Source organism: Lolium rigidum, unplaced genomic scaffold, assembly GCF_022539505.1.
Source record: "Lolium rigidum isolate FL_2022 unplaced genomic scaffold, APGP_CSIRO_Lrig_0.1 contig_64038_1, whole genome shotgun sequence".
Taxonomy (NCBI): Eukaryota; Viridiplantae; Streptophyta; class Magnoliopsida; order Poales; family Poaceae; genus Lolium; species Lolium rigidum.
The window spans coordinates 1-22,400 of NW_025901212.1; the positions used below are offsets into that span (position 1 = coordinate 1).

Here is a 22,400-nt window from a genome sequence, read left to right on the forward strand (position 1 = left end):
AAAAACTTATTGTGGTATTGAATATGTAATTATGCACTTTATCTCTTATTAAGTTGCTTGTTGTGCGATAACCATGTTTACTGGGGGAACGCCATCAACTCTTTGTTGAATTTCATGTGAGTTGCTATGCATGTTCGTCTTGTCTCGAAGTAAGGGCGATCTACACTGAGTTGAATGGTTTGAGCATGCATATTGTGAGAGAAGAACATTGGGCCGCTAACTAAAGCCATGTTCCATGGTGGAAGTTTCAGTTTTGGACAAACATCCTCAAATCTCTAATGAGAAAAGAATTAATTGTTGTTGAATGCTTAAAGCATTAAAAGAGGAGTCCATTATCCGTTGTCTATGTTGTCCCGGTATGGATGTCTAAGTTGAGAATAATCAAAAGCGAGAAATCCAAATGCGAGCTTTCTCCTTAGACCTTTGTACGGGCGGCATAGAGGTACCCCTTTGTGATACTTGGTTAAAGCATATGTATTGCGGTGATAATCCAGGTAGTCCAAGCTAATTAGGACAAGGTGCGAGCACTATTAGTACACTATGCATGAGGCTTGCAACTTATAAGATATAATTTACATGATGCATATGCTTTATTACTACCGTTGACAAAATTGTTTCATGTTTTCAAAATCAAAGCTCTAGCACAAATATAGCAATCGATGCTTTTCCTCTATGAGGACCATTCTCTTTACTTTCAATGTTGAGTCAGTTCACCTATTTCTCTCCACCTCAAGAAGCAAACACTTGTGTGAAGCTGTGCATTGATTCTTACATACTTGCTTATTGCACTTATTATATTACTCTATGTTGACAATATCCATGAGATATACATGTTACAAGTTGAAAGCAACCGCTGAAACTTAATCTTCTTTTGTGTTGCTTCAATACCTTTACTTCGAATTATTGCTTTATGAGTTAACTCTTATGCAAGACTTATTGATGCTTGTCTTGAAATGCTATTCATGAAAAGTCTTTGCTTTATGATTCACTTGTTTACTCATGACATACACATTGTTTTGATCGCTGCATTCTCTACATATGCTTTACAAATAGTATGATCAAGTTTATGATGGCATGTCACTCCAGAAATTATCTTTGTTATCGTTTTACCCGCTCGGGACGAGCGAGAACTAAGCTTGGGGATGCTGATACGTCTCCAACGTATCGATAATTTCTTGTGTTCCATGCCACATTATTGATGTTATCTACATGTTTTATGCACACTTTATATCATATTCGTGCATTTTACGGAACTAACCTATTAACAAGATGCCGAAGTGCCGATTCTTTGTTTTACGCTGTTTTTGGTTTCAGAAATCCTAGTAAAGAAATATTCTCGGAATTGGACGAAATTAAAGCCCGAGAGGCCTATTTTCTCACGAAGCTTCCGGAAGTCCGAAGGAGAGGACGAAGAGGGGCCACGGGGTGGCCAAACCCTAGGGCGGCGCGGCCCCACCCTCGGCCGCGCCGGCACGTGGTTTGGGCCCCCTGTGCCGCCTCTTGACCTGCCCTTCCGCCTACAAATAGCCTCCGTGACGAAACCCCCGGTACCGAGAGCCACGATACGGAAAACATTGCCGAGACGCCGTCGCCGCCGATCCCATCTCGGGGGATCTGGAGATCGCCTCCGGCACCACTGCCGGAGAGGGGATTCATCTCCCGGAGGACTCTACACCGCCATGGTCGCCTCCGGAGTGATGAGTGAGTAGTCTACCCCTGGACTATGGGTCCATAGCGGTAGCTAGATGGTTGTCTTCTCCCCATTGTGCTATCATTGTCGGATCTTGTGAGCTGCCTATCATGATCAAGATCATCTATATGTAATTCTATATGTTGCGTTTGTTGGGATCCGATGAATAGAGAATACTTGTTATGTTGATTATCAAAGTTATGCTTATGTGTTGTTTATGATCTTGCATGCTCTCCGTTATTAGTAGATGCTCTGGCCAAGTAGATGCTTTTAACTCCAAGAGGGAGTACTTATGCTCGATAGTGGGTTCATGCCTGCATTGACACCAGGACGATGTGACGAAAGTTCTAAGGTTGTGTTGTGCTTGTTGCCACTAGGGATAAAACATTGATGCTATGTCTAAGGATGTAGTTGTTGATTACATTACGCACCATACTTAATGCAATTGTCCGTTGTTTGCAACTTAATACTTGGAGGGGTTCGGATGATAACTCTGAAGGTGGACTTTTTAGGCATAGATGCGGTTGGATGGCGGTCTATGTACTTTGTCGTAATGCCCAATTAAATCTCACTATACTCATCATGATATGTATGTGCATTGTCATGCTCTCTTTATTTGTCAATTGCCCAACTGTAATTTGTTCACCCAACATGCTGTTCGTCTTATGGGAGAGACACCTCTAGTGAGCTGTGGACCCCGGTCCAATTCTCTTTACTGAAATACAATCTACTGCAATACTTGTTTCTACTGTTTTCTCTGCAAACAATCATCTTCCACACAATACGGTTAATCCTTTGTTACAGCAAGCCGGTGAGATTGACAACCTCATCTGTTTCGTTGGGGCAAAGTAGCTTGGTTGTGTTGTGCAGGTTCCACGTTGGCGCCGGAATCTCCGGTGTTGCGCCGCACTACATCCCGCCGCCATCAACCTTCAACGTGCTTCTTGGCTCCTCCTGGTTCGATAAACCTTGGTTTCTTTCTGAGGGAAAACTTGCTGCTGTGCGCATCATACCTTCCTCTTGGGGTTGCCCAACGAACGTGTGAAATACACGCCATCAGTAGTGCATGATTTGCTCAAATACATCATATTTTATTGGTTGAAATAGCTAAAATGGGTGGGGGAATGAGCTAACAAGTGCTTGGGTTGATTTGCCATCACATATGAGTGTGTGAGGGTGGTGGTAGGTGGCTGGTCGTCTTAATGGCATGGCCCAGATTACCGCCGGCACCTACGAATGAAGTTGCCAGCGGTAGGGAACATTACCCCCGGCGCTTTTGGGGCTAAACCGCCGGCGGTAAGTGCAGGATGGGTGGCCGCTGGGTGGCCCACCCTGCCACTCATTACCCCCGGCATCTTCTATTCGGGTTCGCCGGCGGTAGAGCCTTCTACCCCCGGCGCTTTGGGCCTAAACCGCCGGCGGTAAGTCCAGGCCCAACGGGGACCCCGCAGCCCATCATATCGCCGGCACCTTCGTGCCCTACTCGCCGGCGGTAACGCACGCACCCCCGGCGACCTCCATTCAAACTCGCCGGCGGTAGAGTTAGGCACCCCTGTAAGGCATTACCGCCGGCATCTTCTATCCATACTCGCCGGCGATAAGGAGTGCTGCTATAAGGCTTTTTCTAGTAGTGCATAGGCAGGAAATTCATATAGTGAGGAGTTTCTGTTTAGAGATAAAAAAAAATTCAGTAGATGATACAGTTGCGAAGCCAGGATAACGCAACACCCCAGGCCAACCTCGTGGTACAGTGAACAATACCTAGTGTCAACAAAGGAACTAGCTGCCACGCCACACGCCATGGCCAGTGTTTCCTGGGTCTGGCTACACCCCTTGATGGAATCAAAATTTGACTCCTGAAGTGAGAAGTCGAAGAATCTAGACAGTTCATTGAACATGTACATGATAAAACTGGAGTATGACCCATTCGCAATGTACATAAACAATTTGAAGTTCTTCTTAGCTGCATATAAAATAACATGAAACGATAACCAATCCCTTGTGACCTCAACCATGATATGTATCTTACATGCAATCAAGGAACAAATTGCCATTACACAATTGAGTGGCTCATCGACACGAAAATACCAACAAACAAATCATGCAAAAGATCTCACCGCATGCTATCAATCCATGAGTGGAGGTAATCTCTTTCCACTGGACCTCCACACTACATAATCCATCCACCTGAACACCCAGTATTAGTTGCAAAAATCAAGGAAACCCATTCATAAATCTATGAGAAATCAGGAAATAACATACTGGGTTTAGAGGTACCAATTGCACAGGGTGGATTGGCTGCGACGGAATCACTCGTGGACTCGGCAGCCCTGCAAGTAGAGCACCGGAGGCGGCCTCTACCGAGCAGGTTGATGCATGTTGGACACGAACAATCGAGTGGTTCCCCAGTTGCCTATTTTGGTGGGTATTACAACCCTCTTTTGGTCAAGATTGTTAGAGTATATGTGGTTTAGGGATAGATTAGGTAGGAATAGATTTGTTTCTTGTCTTCTACTTCAAGTCGGTCCCTTGTACTCCTATATATATGCTCGCCCATGAGGCTCAATACAACATCCATCATATTCCGCAATCTCTTCTCCCTCTCTATCCTTCTACATGGTATCAGAGCGGCACGCTCCTTGACCTAGCCGCCGCAAGGTTTCCGCGCCGCACCGCCCCCGGGAAGATCGATCTCCATGATCTACTCCGGGGGCCGCGCAATCCGTATGAGGGTTCGTTCGCCGATCCATTGATCCGCTGCTCTCGAGTCCTTTTTTTTCCAATGCGTAGATTGGTTTTCTTTTTGCGTCGCCGGTCGCTCGACAGTCGTTTTTTCCTTTTTGGTTTACCGATCATAGATCGGATTGAGTCGCCCATTGCTGTCGTCCTCTTGCGCCTCTACTCCGACAACGGCATCGACCTGCACCGGCCATCAACCGCATGGCACAGCCGCATGCGCCGCACACGAGGCGCCCCTACATGCGACGCCGCAGGCTGTCTCGCCCGTGTGGTCTCCATCGCTGGTCCTCGCCCGGGACTACATCGACAACGCCGCCATCAACTCCGATCTGCGCGTCGTCCACGCCATGGCACATGCAGCGCCGCCGTCGGTCTGATCAACCGACCCCACGCACGTCTACGCCAAGCAAGTCCCCGAGCACGCGCCTACCACCGATCGAGCATCGGGTTGCCGCCGCGTCGCCCCTTCGGGCCGCAGCGCCGCCGCCTTTGGTCCACGCCGCTAGCCGTTGCCGCACCGGCTGTACCGGCTGCCGCGCCGGCCGCCCCGGTCACTAGGCCGGCTGCACCGGCTGCCGCGCCGGCTGCCCCGATCACTAGGCCGGCTGCACCGGCTGCCGCGCCGGCTGCCCCGGTCGCTCGGCCGGCTGCACCGGCTGCCGCGCCATCTGACCCGGTCGATAGGCCGGCTGCACCGGCTGCCGCGTCGGCTGCCCCGGTCACCAGGCCGGCTGCACCGGCTGCCGTGCCGGCTGCCGCGACCTCTTCATCTGCCGCACGGCATGGTCTTCGTCACGCCGCCGGGTCTTCCTCGCCTACTTCATGTACCGCCGCCGCGCCCCCACCCCAGGTCGCCGCTGGGCTCGCCAACCACTTCAGGTCGCGCTGGGCTCGCCGACCACCGCAACGCCCATCTAGGCGTCCAGCATGACCACCCCTGGTCACCGCTGGGTTAGCCGCCTTCTATTTCTCCAACCGTCTCGACTTCGTCGCCCGTGCCATCGCCTCGTCCCCGTCTACACCACCTGTTACTCTACTCTGAGAACCGCGGGCATCGTCGGCATCTCTCCGTCGATATGCGACCGCGACGCTTCCGGAGGCCTCCTCTGCTAGTCCCTCTGACATGGTGACAAGTTCATGATGGTTCCTGCCCCTCGCATGCCCGGTACTGGCAACACCGGAAGTGCCTTCGTCCCCGAGACGTTCCCGGGTCTGGCAAACTCGCGCCGGACGTCTCGTCTTCATCGGCTTCGACAACGTCTTCTTCGGCATCGCCTCTACGACTGCCTCGACCGCGTCACCGACTTCTTCTATGTGTACTCGGTTCTGACAAAACCGAAGTATGCCTTCGTCCCTAACGTGCGCCTGGTTCTGGCAAAACTAGGGCCGCACCTCGTCCTCGACGGCCCAGACTGCATCGACTTCGGCATCGACCATCTCCACGACTGCCTCGGCGCGTCTCCGTCACTCTCCTCGCACACCACCTCACCTGCGGCTACATCGACACCGACACCCGGCCACGACATCGACCATGGCAATCCCTCGTGCGGCTCCCTCGACCACGGTTGCAACACCCACGCTCTCGGGTACCTCGACATCGGCACAAAGGGCTACCCCCTCGCCTGAGACTCACCAGCTTCCTCTACAGTCCAAGCTAGTGCGCCGCGACACCGTCCCCGACGCTCCCGCTGCGACAGCGGGGGGATGTCAGCCCACTGGTTCTACTTCGGTTTCTCTCCAGTCTGACCGTCCGCGACGTTCCAGTTGTTCACGACGCTACCGCTACGACTGCGGGGGGATGTTAGAGTATATGTCGGTTAGGGATAGATTAGGTAGGAATAGATTTGTTTCTTGTCTTCTACTCCAAGTCGGTCCCTTGTACTCCTATATATACTCGTCCATGAGGCTCAATACAACATCCATCATATTCCGCAATCTCTTCTCCCTCTCTATCCTAGCTTCTACAAAGATAACTAACGTTTAGAAGCATAGGTGTTGTGTAAACATCGTAGCTCCATCTGTTCCATATTACTTCACATATAAGATATAGTCAAATTCCAATTTTATAATCTTTGGCCAACTATTAATGATAAAATACCAATTTATACAAAATCAAATGTAAATTCTATGTATTTCATTACGGTACTAATGATACCATTCTGATTTTCTGAATAATAATGTATTTTACATATAAATGGTTAAACTTGGCAAAGTTTAACTTTGACCAAATCTTAATGCGGATTGCGGAGCAATATGAAATAGAGGGAGTAGCACATACGCGTAATGATTTACAGCGCGACCATGTTATGTCTTGTCATTGTGCTCTCACTCAGGGCATGCTACGATCATTGGTGATGTTTGCCACATCCACGTCAACAACGTCCTCGACTACTTCGCGGACCCACAGGCCACCGCCAACCACAACAAGATCGACCCAAAAGGATCTAAGTCCACGGGATTAGGACTTGCACATCGCGCTGGCATGGATCAAGGCCCTCCAAGTATGGGGCCACAAGACATGATCTATCTGTGGTCGGGGATGAAGTTGATTAAATTTGAAGCCGGATTAGCACGAGAAGCTGGTGCAACAACTTTTCGGTCCCGATGTCGACCCACTCCTGCGAAAGGCGGCCCCGGCGACTAATTTGCCTATATGGGTTCTGATTAAGTACTTCTATGGAAATGCCCATTATCTTGAATCCATCTATTGCAAGTAGTGGCACTACAACTGGATCCTGACATATGTGAGTTTACTAATATGTTTGTCCTGATTGCCAAAATATGTTAAGATGTTTCTTCATCAGGTAATGTTCTTCCTGTATAAATTGCCATTGTTGTGCATAATTGTAACAGTGCGTGAGGTCTTGGCACTGACACGTGAACGAGTAACTTTTCTATGTTGTAACTGTACTGACCTTGTTGTAATCGTTAGTGAGTGATTGTTAAAAGTATCTTATTATTTTGTTGCGAAGGGATACTGTCGGATTGTAAATTTCTAGTTGGCATTAGGGTAATTATTGTTGGTTTTGTCAAAAAAAATTGTTTGAATTAAGCTATCGAATGTTGGATTTTTGTGGAGTTATCTAGGATTTTCTGTTAACTGTCATAATAAACAAGTAATATTTTTTGTTGTAATTGATGTTGACTATTGTTGTAAATAGCCAATAAGCCTGAGAAGGTTGGCTACGTTGTAGTTGACTGATGAATATGGGAATTGTTTTCGGGGCTTCCAGTCCGAGGCTGAGTTGGTGCTATGTTCCTTTCCACATCTCATAGAATGGCATCCACATTTTTGTTATGTAAAGTAAGATATTAGCCGGGACGACGCAAATGGACGCTGCGTGACCGTTTGCGTCCACGCCAAACGAAAATGCGCCTGCATCCTGCTCCAGCGGGGCGACGCATAGTGTCTGGACCGTCCGCGGAGACGCAAACGCGGCGCAAAGATGCGACACGTTTGCGTCTCCGTGGACGTTGCGCCGTCGCGCCGAGCGTCCGCTCGCTTCTCCCACGGGCCCGCCTGGCAGCGAACCCTGGCTCGAGCCGGTGCAAATTAAAGCAAAACAACTGCTGGGGAGGGCAACCACGCCGATCGACGCGTGAACCGCTGGAATGGAGCACCGAACCGCTGCGGAAGAGCAACCGCAGACCTCTTCGTTATATGCGCCGCCATTAATCCCGCTCAATAAGATCCATGTGCCTGCTCTAATTCATCTTCAACCGGCTGCCATTCATCTTCATCTCCAACACCGGCTAGCCACCATGAGTAACATGTCGTTGCCATCGGACACCGATAGTGAGGGGAAGCCGTCGGGATAGCGGTATTGGTGGGATAGAGTTGCCAGGCCGAGCAATTCTAGCTCCCCGCTGACGGATGGCGAGGAGGGGACGCCGTTGGCCACGACGGCCAGGACGAGGAGGAGGAAAAAAAAGAGGAGGAAAAAAGGAGGAGGATTCAGACGCAAGGTGGACACAGCTGGAGGCGGAGGAGGCGGCCGAGGAAGCGGTGGCGGCAAGGAAGGAGGCAAGAGCCCGGGCGAGGGTGCGGGCGCAAGCGCAGGCGGAGACTCGTCATCCGTTCACCGACGACGAGGAAGGCCCCAATGACCACTCGTCGGAGTGGAACTCAAGCTCGTCGAAGGCGTCAACCGGCAGTACCTCTTCGGAGGAGGTGACGAGCAGGAAGCGCGTCCGTGAGGATGACGAGGCGGGGCCTTCTAACAAGAAGTAGCTAGTTTAAAATCTGTTTGTTCTCACAGTGTGTTTGTTCTCGTAGTTTGTATGTTTAATTTGTTTGGCCGATGTGATGTTGATTTTAAATGGGCCCTATCTTATTAGTATAACTACTCCCTCCGGTTCATATTAATTGACTCTAATATTAATGTATCTAGACACATTTTAGTTCTAGATACATCCATATTGAAGTCAATTAATATAAATCGGAGGGAGTAATAAAAATTATAATTTATATATGTCATAGATGGACGTTTGAACTAAGAACTCTTCGCACCATATGCTTGAACTATTTAGCTTTTAAAAATAAGAAAATACATTTAAAATCTCAAAAGCTTATAGGATGTAAAGTTATTCGATCCAGCCAACAAGCATGTGTACATAGATAAACGTATTACGAGAACTATCATGTGAGATGAATACAATAACACAATAACAAACTTACCTCGCAATTTATAAATAAAAACCGCAGTGATTAATCATTTAATTCAATCTGAGAGTTCATGGTATTTCGGTGTATTTTTCTCACATGTTTAAGACATAAAACTAAAATTTTATTTCAAGGGCAAGTATAGTGTATTTTATATGTCTAGAAAACTTTCATAGTCTCTTGTCTAAGTTGTATTCAATGCTATGCATAACTAAATCAACTATATTTTGCCTCACAAGCATCAGGCAGAGTTGTAAAAAAGTACAAAAAGTAAAGTGAATTAGCGTCTGGTAAGAATCGATCTTGCAACCTTAGACTTATCAGCAGGGAAGGCTTGAGGGCAAGTACCAACTGTGCTAAAACAGTTTCTTTACTACATTCCGAAGTACACCTATATAATGAAAATCGGAAAATATGGGCCCCTAAAAATTTGGGGCCCTGTGCGGCCGCACGGGCCGCACTCCTGTGGGCCCGGGCCTGGCTATAGGGAGGTGGCGGCGGCTCCGTCGTCCTTGCCGCCATGGGAGGTGGAGGCGCCGTACCTCCTCCTGTGGTCGCATGGGACGTGGAGGAGGCCGTGGCGGCCGATGTTGCCTGGGGCATGGGCTACTCCCCTGCGCGGGGGCACGTCTTAAAAATTTGTTCTTTTTTTTTTCTCGACGTGATCGTGTTGTGCGCACGCACGTTTTACAAGTTGTTTCAGGTAGCACGTGTCCGTTCTACCGAGTCCAGAGACAAGTACGTACGCGCGGCGCAGGCGTCGACGACGAGTATAGGTTGATCTTGCTGCAGCCGACCGGTCCCGATCCGTACACAGGTACGCCAGCAAGTCCTGCACGTACAGCTGAAGATCAACCGATCGATCACGCACGCGCGTAATGGAGGGCGGCGGCGACGTGGAGGCGCGGCCGGAGCGGGGGCCGATCGGCGTCAACTACGACCCCGCGGAGCGGGGGCCGTTGAAGTGGACCGACGCCGCCATGTTGTGCCTCCTCGGCGCCTTCTTCGTCGGCCTGGCCCCCTGCGGAGCCGTGGTCATCAAGGTGCGGAGGTCGTTCGGCCCCGGCGGCGTTGCTTCGCCGTCCGACGTGACCATCAACATTGTGTTCGGGTCCGTCCTAATCGTTCTGGGGCTCGTGGCGACCCCCTTGTGGGTCTTACTGGCGTTGACTGAACTCCGAAGACGTCGCGAGGTCGAGGCCATAACTCGGCTGTACGTGGTGCCGGTTTCTCGCTGATGATGAAGATGAGCTCGCGTCACGGTCGTTGCCGCTCTAGAGCTAGCTCGATGCGTGCCACGCCCTCTCACGCTCTGGCACCATGGCTAGGCCACCACTAGCACGTACGCTTTGCAGGGTTTAGATCATAGTTGCTTTTGTGAGTACATAGAGTTTGAGAATAGGTTTAGGGTTTCGTGGTGTGTCTTCAGTCTTCACCACGTGATCAGCTTTATTTATATAGTCATCAACAGGTTACAATACATGTATAAATACACCTATACAGACCGTATTTAACACTCCCCCAATCTAAACTTTTACATACAAGATTCAGATTGGATCTAAAACGGTCTAACATCTGTTGGGTAGCTGGTTTAGTAAATACACTGATCACTTGAAGATATAAACTTGACCTGAAGAGCTCCAGCTGCAACACGCTCGCGCACAAAGTGGAAGTCGATCTCTATGTGCTTCGTTCGAGCATGGAAAACTGGGTTAGCGGTCAGATATGTTGCCCCTAAGTTATCACACCACAATATGGGCGTGCGCTGCTGGACTACTCCGAGTTCTTTAAGCAAAGACTCTAGCCAAATCGCTTCAGCAGCTCCATTTGCCAACGCCTTGTATTCAGCCTCGGTACTGGATCTCGAGACTGTGGGTTGTTTCTTCGAACTCCAGGATATCAGGTTCGGTCCTACAAAGATGGCAAAGCCCCCCGTAGATCGTTTGTCATCAACACACCCAGCCCAATCTGCATCAGTAAATATGCTAATGCCAGTAGAGCGGGACTTCCGGAAACACAAGCCAGTATCAAGTGTACCCTTCACATATCGCAAGATGCGTTTAACCGCCTCCCAATGAACCTCAGTCGGCTGGGAAAGGTACTGGCGTACCTTATTAACAGCAAAGGAGATGTCTGGCCGTGTGAGAGTCAAATACTGAAGCCCTCCAACTACACTGCGATACCGGAATGCATCATCAGTATGTAGCAGTGTACCACCATCACGGGAAAGCTTCTCTGAAGGAACAAGAGGCGTGGAAGTGGGCTTGCAATTCTCCATGTTGACACGATGCAGAAGGTCCAGTGCATACTTGCGTTGTGTCACAGTCATGCCCCCAGAATTGAAGGACGCTTCTATGCCAAGAAAGTAATCCAAGGGACCCAAGTCCTTGATGGGAAAGCTGTCCGAGAGAGACTGGACCAGACGATCAACAACTCCAGGTGTAGAACCGGCAATGACAATATCGCCAACATAGACCAGCATATAAATCTGAACACCATCCCGGGAGAAGATAAACAAGGACGTATCAGCCTTCGAGGATGTGAATCCGAGCTGAAACAAACGAGCACTGAGACGAGCATACCATGCACGGGGAGACTGTTTCAAGCCATAAATGGAATGTTGCAGCTTGCACACATGCTGGGGGTACTGAGCATCTTCAAAACCAGGCGGCTGCTGCATATAGACCTCCTCTGTCAAGAAGCCATGGAGGAAGGCGTTGCTCACATCAATTTGACGGAGAGTCCATCCGCGGGTGTTGCGGTCAGAAACCCACCGTCGAGCAACGACTGGCAACACCGTAGAGCCGGGAACAACTAGGGCTGTGGCTGGCCCCAGTCCCTCAGAGCGACGGCCCGCAAAGCCTTCTGGTCACACGCCCGATGCTGTCGCAAGGGCGTGCCACCCGACCTATACCTGGTCGGGAAGGTGTTGGATGATGCCTCGCTTAGTTTCCTGCAGGGCACACACGTAAACGTTAAATACGAGCCTCGATCGGCTCTCAGGTTATCCTGTGAATCGGCTCAAAGAGCCGATCCACCCATGATTCGTACAAGGTGTCCGAATATATGGTGGTCATGCTTGATCAAGATAAAGTTAAAGCGATCTACAACGATTTAGGGCTTTCACCGCATAATCGGATCATCCTACTCACGATTGGGCCTCGCGCTCGCGTACGGTGATCGTAAGCCGATCCTAGACGGGGCCTAAAAACCAACACGAGGTTGATCCTCGGAACATCCTGTCTAGGGCCAGCAAACTACACCCTACACGCCGCTGGATCCTCCAACCCTTTGTAAGGCCTAACTATTGCGGATATTAAACTAGTCCTTGAAGAACAAGGAGCAACCGTAACGGATCGGATCTACTAAATAATGATCAAGCGGGGTGCCGCCCCTACACCTAAAATAGGTGTAAGGGCGGCTAGATGCGTAAGGGTTGCACTACGACAGCATATGATACTAAGAACAATGCTAACCCTAACACATCTAAGATAACTACGTTGCTCGCCATCAAAAAGGCTTCAGCACGAGCAACGCATGAACAACGGGGATAGGCTTCTGCTGCCTAGATCGCAAGATGCGATCTAGGCAGCATGGTGCTTACCGGAGAAACCCTCGAGACGAAGGAGTTGGCGATGCGCCGAGATTGGTTGTGTTGAACGTTGGTTGTTGTTTATTCCATAAACCCTAGATACATATTTATAGTCCAGGGGACTTTCTAATTGAGGCGTGCACCAAACCGTGCACGGGTAAAACTCTAATTTCTAAACTAAGATGCGATCTAATATGTTACAGATACACGGGCAATTTAGCCCAACTTGGTATAAAAGGCCGATTCATGTGCTTCTTCTACATATATTCTTCAAATCCATCTTCAATCGCGGCCCACCTCTGACTTGGTCAAATTCTGGTGATAACACATGCCCCCCTGGTTTTGGAAATGACATTTCCAAAATCATTACGCCTTTCTTTCGTCGGGTCATGTCGTAGCAGAGCATAACTGTTGCAGAATTTTCCATCATTTCGCCTCGCCTCCTGGGCTTCTCTGCACGAATTGATAATTTCGGCACCACGTCCTCGAGAACCGCCACGGCATTAAATCTCCACTACACCATCTTTATTTATCCGTGCCGAACGGTTCGCCCCTCCATCCCCTTGCTCTGTTCTGTCCACCAGCACCCCAAAAACCCTCTTCCTCTGTTGCAATGTCCTCCTCTTCCTCTTCCTCCTCAGGCCTCCCTCTCCAAACCTCGTCGAAGAGCAAGAATGAAGACAACCCCTACTCCGGGGCGAACCCTATCCCCTCCGACAAGGAGGAGAAAAAAGGAGAAGAAGTGAAGACGACGGCCCCCTCCTCCGCCAGGCTCCCTCCGAAGAAGCGCTCCCGCATGTGGGCGGACAGCGAGGACGAGGATGATGACGAGGAAGAAGAAGAAGAGGAGGAGGAAGATGATTCCTCCTCTTCTGCCGGGTACCCGCCGACGAAGCGCCTCCGCACTTGGGCGGACAGCGAGGATGATGATGATGATGACGAGGAAGACGAAGCTCCGGCCAAAGGCTGGGGCAGCAGTGACGAGGAGCTTCCTGGGAGCAGCGCCGACGACATCGACGACGGCGATGATGAGGACAACGACGACTAGTAGAGTAGGACTAGTAGTAGCGAGTGCACTAGGCACCAGATCCCTCTTTTGAGAGCCATCGGCTCTTTCCTGTAAAGCTGCTCCTTTGAATTAATGAAAATTGTTCTTCCAATTTATCTTTCAATTAATCCAATTTCAATCCTTCCGCTTGCCACACCAAGACCGATAGCAAAGTATCGGACCTTTTCCCTTTAGACGCCCGTGAAGCCGGACTCAGATATCGATTAGACCGTCAGTCAAGCACTTCTCAAATTCGGACTGTTATTTGATACTCCGCAATCCTACAGCCGATGACTGTTCATCAGCCATTTTGAGAGTCCAGTCTCCTTCCCTTTCTTGCAGCAACAGGACGGTCCAAACCCTGTAAAAGACGATGGCCTCCCTTTCCAGCTCCCCTCCGTAGTCATAGCAGTCTTCTTCTGCAGGCAGCTCAGCGCCACGATGCAAGGTGAGCCGATGCAACTTCAATCGGCTCCCAAAAACAGAGCATCTACCAAGTTAGCTGCCCCCCGAGTCTTAATCGAGGCGAGAACATCAGCGAGGATGCACAGATCACACAGAAAGGGCTTTGACCTCAAGTAATCTGGTAACCTGAGACAGAGTCAGCCAAACTTACTCCCATTGATCAGCTTTCTTCATTGAACGCCGATGTCTCGCATGCCAAATCGATGCTCTTGTTGAACTGTCGCAAAGGGTTGTCGGCTCATCGCAGCCGAAGCTGCTCTCATGGTCCATTCCCTTCAAGGACACAGAAGCTCCTGAAGCTGAACTGAAAACCGTCTTGTGTAGATGTACTAGAGTCGACGGCTGCGCGTCGGCTTTGTCCCTCAGCTCTAAAGTCGATGTCTGCGCATCGGCTGTGTTTAAAATTTTTTGAATTTTTTACGGCCGATTTATGTATCGGCCCCCATGCTTCAATACCCATTATCAAAGAATATCTTGAGCTGGTGGGCATTAGGGAGACACTTTCCCTTCATATCCTCGCATTTTGTCCACCTGGGTGCCCCCCGAGCCGATTCTGCCAGGTAACTGCTGAAATCGGCTCTATGATTAGCCACGGCACTCTATGCGAACGTCGGCTCTGCTAGGACCAGTGTGGACTTCCTCCAGCTCATCAGCCGACGTAAATCCATCGCCTTTTAGATTGGCGTTGAACCAAGGCAGGACGGATGGTGAGGATAATTTTGGCCGATTGCTGGAATCGGCCTCCACGTTGCTTGCTCGATGAAGGTTTTTGCAATGTTCCTCCATAAATCCCTGGGGCCGATCACTTGGATCGGCATCGCCACATTTGTCCATCGATGTTGCTCTTGTTACACGGTCAGGCCGGTGGATAAAACCAGCCTAACCCCGTTCTTTGTCACGTCGATGCGCTCGCAGTCGTCCAAATTGATGCCTGAGAGTGGCTCTTGGCCCGATGTCTCCCAAACGTTCATGCCAGCCCGTCGAAATCTCGGCTGAATCATCTGCGTGGACGACTTCTACTTCATCTCCATCCCATCGTATTAGGCACTGGTGCATTGTGGATGGAATGCAACAGTTGGCGTGGATCCAATCTCTCCCTAGCAGGACAGCATAGGTACTCTTGCTGTCGGCGATGAAGAACGTCGTAGGGACAGTTTTCCTTCCTACGGTCAGATCCACACTCAGAACACCTTGTGCGTCAGATGCTTGTCCGTTGAAATCGCTCAGTGTCACGTTCGTCTTGATCAGATCCGAGCTGGAGCGTCCTAACCGACGTAGCATGGAGTATGGCATAATGTTAACTGCCGCTCCGGTGTCTACCAACATCTTGTTGACAGGCTGCCCATTGATGTAACCTCGCAAGTATAGGGCCTTCGGATGCTCGTAGCTTCTTTCTCGTGGCTTCTCGAAGATGACCGGCCGTGGGCCGCAGTCAAGTTGTGCCACGAGTGCTTCGTCAAATCCTGGAGCACTAAACTCCGCTGGAAGGATGAACACCATGTTCGTGCCAGCCGATGTTTCATCATCGGCTTTCCTTTGCTTGGGGCGCCACTCTTTTCTTTGTGGCCGACCTTCTTCGTCCAGGGTTCGCTGAATTTTAGCGGCCAAGTCAGGCCGCGCCTTCCTCAATGTGTGCAGGTATAACCTTTCATCTTCCTCCAATCCACGTAGTCGCTGAACCCTTCGCTTCTGGGAACGGCTGAGCCCATCAGGACACCACCTTGGCCGATGATACTTGTCTTCTTCTTCATCATCGTCCTCAAGTTCCTCGAGATCTTCTACCCGAGCAGGCTCAACCTGTCTGTTCCGAGGCGGGAGAGGCCCTAGACGTTTGAACACGGACACGTTAGCTGCATCCCTCTTCCTTTGTTTGCATTCTGGGCAATTGCCGATTGTAGGCAATCGGCTCATTCCTGAATCCCAGCAGTGTCTGAAGAAGGGGCAGTCCCAGTGCCTATCCACGTCGTCTTGCTCCCTCGGCTTCTCCTTGGCGTAGCGCTCATATCGCTCCTCATCGTGATCATGCCGACGACGTCTCCTGTCGTCTCTAGCCAGCCGATCTTTGTCATCATCGTCGCTGGACCATCGGCGTTGGTCATACTGACTCACATACTTGTTGAGGAGGTGATCAGAGAGGGGTCGCTGATATCTTATGTTCTTCACTTCTCCCTCTGTGACGTAGCGCTTGCCGTCGTGGCGGAGCCGATCGCGTGGAGCGGCTTCCTCTGTGTCTTTGCTATGAGAGCAGCTGCCCTCATCTCCGTCCTTACCGCAGTGGTGCCCAGGTCCCACCATGTTGATATTGCACGAGAAATCTGGCTGGCACCCTCCATGGTAAGCATACTCCACCATGTTCACGGCGGGGAAAGGGTGTGTGTCGACCTTCATGGCGTACTGGTTAAAAATTAGCCGTCCTTTTTCTATCGCCATTTGGATCCGCCGACGCCACACCCTGCGGTCGTTGGTGGTGTGGGAGAACGTGTTATGCCATTTGCGGTATGGCTTTCCGTTCAGCCTCCTGCACCGTGGGGATCTTGTGGCCTTCGGGTACCTTCAGCTGCTTCTCCGCGAGTAAGAGGTCGAAAATCTGCTCAGCTTTGGTCACATCGAAGTCGAACCCTTTTGGAGGAACTTGTGGCTTCACCCACTTACAGGACACAGGGCTTGTCGTCCGAGTCCATTCAGCCATCGCTACCTCCCGATCTCCCATAGCACCTTCATCCTCTTCCGCCTCAACCGGGACCACCGCACGCTTGAATTTATCCCGGTAAACATCCGGGTGGCGTCATATGCCGACGGCTTCTCGCACCATGTGCGCCAACGAAGGGTAGTCTCGCTTGGGAGGCCACGTCCTTGATAGATGATGAGAGACCCACCACCGCCAACTCGATCGCTTCTTTTCACTTACGTGAACCGAATAGCATTGGTTCCTAATGGTCTTGAAGCGCTGGATGTATTCTGCCACTATTTCCCCGCGCTTCTGTCGTACTTGTGCAAGATCGGCAATACCAGCCTCGGAAGCTTCTGAGTGATACTGTAGGTGGAACTGCTCTTCCAACGCGCTTCCAAGTCCGGACTGAGTTCGGTGGCAGCGATGTGTACCACCCGAAAGCCGATCCTGTGAGGGACTGTGCGAAGAACCTCACACGCAGCTCGTCCGATGCCGAGATAGTGCCCAGTCGTGCCAAATATCGGCTCACATGCTCGATGGAGCTGGAACCATCCGATCCACTAAACTTTGTAAAGTCAGGGAGCCGATATTTGGGAGGTAGCGGAATCAATTCGTACTCATTGGGGTACGGCTTGGTATAGCCGATTGTCCTCCTTTTCGGCATCATGCCGAACTGGTCCTTTAGGATCGTACAAATCTCATCCGCTGTGATGGCCGAAGGCGTTGGACCCTGAAGATTCGCCGGGGTGGCATACTTGGCCAGCCATGCTTGCTTTTCCAGCTTCGAGCCAGCTGCAGGAGCTGAGCTCTGGAGGTTTGTCGGAGTGGCGTACTTAGCTATCCACGTTTGCTTCTCAAGATCCGCTCCTGACGTTCCTCCTGCTGTTCCAGGGGCCCCTGCTGCTGCAGCCTGGCTCGAGAGTGTCCAGTTGCTGCAGTCTGGCACGTATGCGCACGTGTATCCGTGCGGGATCTCCTTGGGCGCCTCATGCAGGAATTGGTAGTCACTAGGATCACCACCAATTTTGTAGACGACGTATGCCGATGAGTTCGGCACTTCTGGTGCTGCCCATGCGAACGGCAGCGGTGGATGGGACTGGAGTGGCATCTCTCCCTTGTAAGTCCCCGCAGCTGGTCCCGACGGAGAATACCGATGGCTCATGATTTCTGGATCACGCGCGAGCGACACGCTCTAAAGTGTTCACCGGGCTCTCGCAGTGGCGGTGCGGCGAATGAGCCACCATGTAGTTGATCTCCCGACGCAGGTGACCTGGTGCGTTCTTCTGACGGAGCGGATAGGTCCACTCCATCGAGTGCACCTTCAGGTGAGAACCCCTTCCACCTGACGCCATGGGAGCGGGTTCTATGGAAAGAGCCGATGAGTTCGGCTTGGAGGACTGCCTTGATCTCGTCATGCTTCTTCTTGAGCTCGTCAGTCAGATCCTCGTACTTGACCGGAGTGCTTTCCGCCATCTCGGATGTAGATGGCGATGCGGTGGATGTCGAAGATGGTCCCACCGGCGTGCCGGAATGTGTTGCGGTCGGAAACCCACCGTCGAGCAACGACCGGCAACACCGTAGAGCCGGGAACAACTAGGGCTGCGGCTGGCCCCGGTCCCTCGGAGCGACGGCCCGCAAAGCCTTCGGTCACACGCCCGATGCCGCCGCAAGGGCGTGCCACCTGACCTATACCCGGTCGGGAAGGTGTTGGATGATGCCTCGCTTAGTTTCCTCGCAGGGCACACACGTAAACGTTAAATACGAGCCTCGATCGGCTCTCGGGTTATCTCGTGAATCGGCTCAAAGAGCCGATCCACCCATGATTCGTACAAGGTGTCCGAATATATGGTGGTCCTGCTTGATCAAGATAAAGTTAAAGCGATCTACGACGATTTAGGGCTTTCACCGCATAATCGGATCATCCTACTCACGATTGGGCCTCGCGCTCGCGTAAGGTGATCGTAAGCCGATCCTAGACAGGGCCTAGAAACCAACACGAGGTTGATCCTCGGAACATCCTGTCTAGGGCCAGCAAACTAAACCCTACACGCCGCTGGATCCTCCAACCCTTTGTAAGGCCTAACTATTGCGGATATTAAACTAGTCCTTGAAGAACAAGGAGCAACCGTAACGGATCGGATCTACTAAATAATGATCAAGCGGGGTGCCGCCCCTACACCTAAAATAGGTGTAAGGGCGGCTAGATGCGTAAGGGTTGCACTACGACAGCATATGATACTAAGAACAATGCTAACCCTAACACATCTAAGATAACTACGTTGCTCGCCATCAAAAAGGCTTCAGCACGAGCAACGCATGAACAACGGAGATAGGCTTCTGCTGCCTAGATCGCAAGATGCGATCTAGGCAGCATGGTGCTTACCGGAGAAACCCTCGAGACGAAGGAGTTGGCGATGCGCCGAGATTGGTTGTGTTGAACGTTGGTTGTTGTTTATTCCATAAACCCTAGATACATATTTATAGTCCAGGGGACTTTCTAATTGAGGCGTGCACCAAACCGTGCACGGGTAAAACTCTAATTTCTAAACTAAGATGCGATCTAATATGTTACAGATACACGGGCAATTTAGCCCAACTTGGTATAAAAGGCCGATTCATGTGCTTCTTCTACATATATTCTTCAAATCCATCTTCAATCGCGGCCCACCTCTGACTTGGTCAAATTCTGGTGATAACAGCGGGACACCGCGAGGGAGAGAACCAGGCGCACCGTGGCAGACTTCACAACGGGACTGAAGGTATCGCCGTAATCAATACCATGTTGTTGTGAGAACCCGCGAGCGAGTAAGCGAGCTTTATGCTTGTCAATGGAACCATCAGGGCGATGATTTGTCTTGAAGATTCACTTGCAGCTAACCAGATTGACACCCGGTGGCCTGGGCACAAGACGCCATGTATTATTCTGGCGAAGGGCGACAAATTCATCGGTCATGGCAGCATGCCAGGCAGACTCCTGGAGAGCGTTGTGATGCGAGACGGGAGCGGCGAAAAAGGCACGCCGACGAGGATCATACCGCACGGCCCCATCGGTGAATTGCTTCGCACGGCGGGAGTCGGTGCGGAGACGCGTCGCCATGTGGTGGCCGGTGACAGGGGCAGCTGTCGACATAGCATCATCGGACGAAGGCCCAGCCGAGGGTGACGCAGTCGGGGCGGAGCCGGCAGAGGGCGACGCGGGCTGAGCCGAACAAGGCCCAGCAGGGGCAGGCGACGAAGGCGCAGAAGGCGCATCCGATGGAGCTGCATGGGAGGCCTCGGGAGTCTCCCCATGCCCATGCACGTCGATCGGGTGAGCGGGCGGAACGACAGGGGACGGTGAAGAGTCTGGCACGAGGACCTGCACAGGAGACACAACATCTGGAACAACATGGTTAGTAGAAAAATAAGACAGGTCATAATTTCTCACATGAGCACTCATAGTCGGTTCGGTGGAAGGAAAAGTGATGATGGACTCGGCTAGGGTGGAGATATCGATAGTGACACCGGGGGTCGCATAAGGGAACACGGACTCGTCGAACACGACATCACGAGAAATGTAGATGCGCCCGGTCGACCTATCCAGACACTTGTACCCCTTATGCATAGGACTATATCCCAGAAAAACACACATTTTGGAACGAAAAGAGAGCTTGTGGGAATTTTATTTGCGGAGACTGGGCCAACAAGCACATCCAAAAATGCGTAAAAAGGAATAGTCGGGGTTTATTTTGAGGAGACGCTGCACATGTGTATCGTTGTTAAGCACAGAGGTAGGCATGCGATTGATAAGATAACACGCCGTTAAGAAGGCTTCATCCCAATACCGTAGAGGGACGGAGGCGTGAGCGAGCAAGGCAAGGCCCGTCTCGACGAAGTGGTGGTGCTTACATTCCGCAACACCATTTTGTTGAGACGTATGGGGTCAGGACACACGGTGGAAGATGCCCGTGTGCTGAAAATACCGGTGGAGCTTGTGATACTCGCCCCCCAGTCCGACTGAACTGCCTTGATTTTGGTGCTCAAAAGGCGTTCAACATGGGCCTGGAAGGTGTAGAAGACCTGCTCAACATCATACTTGTGTTTGAGGAGATAAATCCAGCAAAAACGAGAGTAGTCATCAATAAAACTAACATAGTATTTGAAACCTCCGGAGGAGGCAATAGCAGGACCCCAAACATCAGAGTGGATCAATTCAAGAGGCATAGTGGAAACACGATGAGATACATTATAAGATAATTGGTGACGCTTTGCACGCTGGCAAGCATCACAAACCAACACAGTATTGTCTGACGAAGAACAAGATAAATTATTTTCCCTAACAAGAGTTTGCACTATTTTATTTGTAGGATGACCTAAACGCTGATGCCATTGCGCGGATGTGGTCTTGGTGCTAGAGAGAGCATGGCGAAACGACGATGACGAAGCTCGACTAAAGGGAACTGGGTAGAGACCGCCCTCACTTCTACCGAGAAGAAGAAGAAGAAGTTTCCTTGTGGCCTTGTCCTTGACACAGAAAAAATCACGGTGAAATTCCACAAAGACATAATTATCGGAAACGAGACGATATACAGAAAGGAGATCTTTGTGGATGTTTGGAACATGCAGGATATTTTTCAAACGGAGGGAGGAACCGGCTAAAGTTGAATGACCAATGTGAGAAATTGACAAACCTGCACCATTGGCTACTTGCACGTGATCCTTTCCGCCGTATCGTTCGGCCATGTGAAGGCGCTCGAGATGACTGGTCAGGTGGTCTGTTGCCCCCGTGTCCATGTGCTAGTGGGATTCATTGGAGCTGGTGGACGCCGAGTTGCCGGAGCGCTGATGTGGAGGCACAAACTCAGGGTTGAAGCGGTTGCGGCAGTCGCAATCCTCATGCCCCCAGTAGTTGCACACCTGGCATTGTGGCCGCCGCCGTTGTACTGGCGGCGATCGCCCCCACCGTAATTGTCGTTGGAGCGGTTGTTGTTGTCGCCCCCACCATAGTTGTTGCTGCCGCCGTTGTTCTGGCGGCGATCACCACCAGCGCCTTGACCGGTGCCGGGGCGCCCAGGGTTGTTGTCGTAGGGGCGCTGCTGCGACGGCTGGCCGCCGGCGGGGAAGGAGCCAGGGCGAGATACTACGTTTGCAGAGGAGGACCAGTCATTGGTCTGGGTCTGACCCGCACAGAGGGACTCAAAACTGAGCACGTGCGAGTAGAAGTCCGCGAGAGAGTCAGCGCGGTTGTCGCGGATCATGGAGGCCGTGAGGGGGTTGAAGTCGGAGCCCAACCCTGTGATCATGTAGTCTATGATCTCATCGTCCTTGAGTGGTGATCCGGCGGCGGCCATGGTGTCCGCCAGGACCTTGACCTTGTTCATGTACTCGCCGGTGGTCATGTCGTTCTTCCGCAGAGATTGAATCTGCCGACGGATGTGCCGAATATTGGCACGGTTCTGGGCGCCAAACATGGCGTGGACTGCTTCCCACACCGCGGCGGCCGTAGTCCTGCCGATCATCTGGCAGGCGATGTCCTCGTCCATGGACGAGAGG

General features: G+C 51.2%; 1 non-coding gene across 1 annotated transcript; it reads right to left on the reverse strand.

Moving 5' to 3' along the window:
* Positions 1–22,041: 22,041 nt before the first annotated feature.
* Positions 22,042–22,180, reverse strand: LOC124681980. The gene has a single exon (XR_006996096.1). It is a non-coding gene; the product is annotated as a small nucleolar RNA Z247 (small nucleolar RNA).
* Positions 22,181–22,400: the final 220 nt, after the last annotated feature.